The 560-nt window shown below is 40.9% G+C and overlaps 1 protein-coding gene across 1 annotated transcript in view; it reads left to right on the forward strand.

Moving 5' to 3' along the window:
• The window catches only part of CASK (calcium/calmodulin dependent serine protein kinase), a gene marked incomplete at its 3' end in the record, with an annotated part of 276,912 nt that overhangs the window by 84,729 nt on the left and 191,623 nt on the right, over positions 1-560 (forward strand). The gene's annotated exons all lie outside the window — the stretch shown is intronic.

Raw genomic sequence — 560 nt, forward strand, 5'->3', positions numbered from 1 at the left:
AGTAAAAGTTCATCATATTCTTATGCTTTTGTAGTTTTTCAGTATAGAATAGTCACCATTTTTTGCAGTTTTTAACATAGTCTGAAATCATAATTATAAGTGTAATATGGCTTTGCACCCTTAGGAATGTGCATATTACCATCATTCAGTCTTTCTGCCTGTTTGATCCCAGTATCAAGTTCATGACAACTGTCAGTCGCTGGCTCCTAACGGTGTTAGGCAGAACATGAGGGCATGCCAGAAAGGAAACTAGAGCACCTCCCTCCTGATGCCCAGCCCCTTCCACGGCCTCGAATCACTAAGAGCCCCTGAGGTCTCTCTGGCCCTGTTTCTCCACTTTCTCTCTCTGGTATTTTTTTACTGGCCTCTCTCTAACCCACAGCATCCACAGACATGGTGCTCTCCTTCCCTCAAAAGATACTATCAAAGGACTGGCTTCTTCAATGTATTTTAATGGTTAAGAAAATTAAGTAGAGTTTAGTTAAGTTTTCTATAATGTTTGAGAAATTTTAACTGAAAATTCTCGTGGTTCGAAGCTGAGGTAAAGTCAGAGCCACTCC

This window comes from Crocuta crocuta, unplaced genomic scaffold (assembly GCF_008692635.1).
Source record: "Crocuta crocuta isolate KB4526 unplaced genomic scaffold, BGI_CrCroc_1.0 scaffold467, whole genome shotgun sequence".
In the NCBI taxonomy this organism is placed as follows: domain Eukaryota; kingdom Metazoa; phylum Chordata; class Mammalia; order Carnivora; family Hyaenidae; genus Crocuta; species Crocuta crocuta.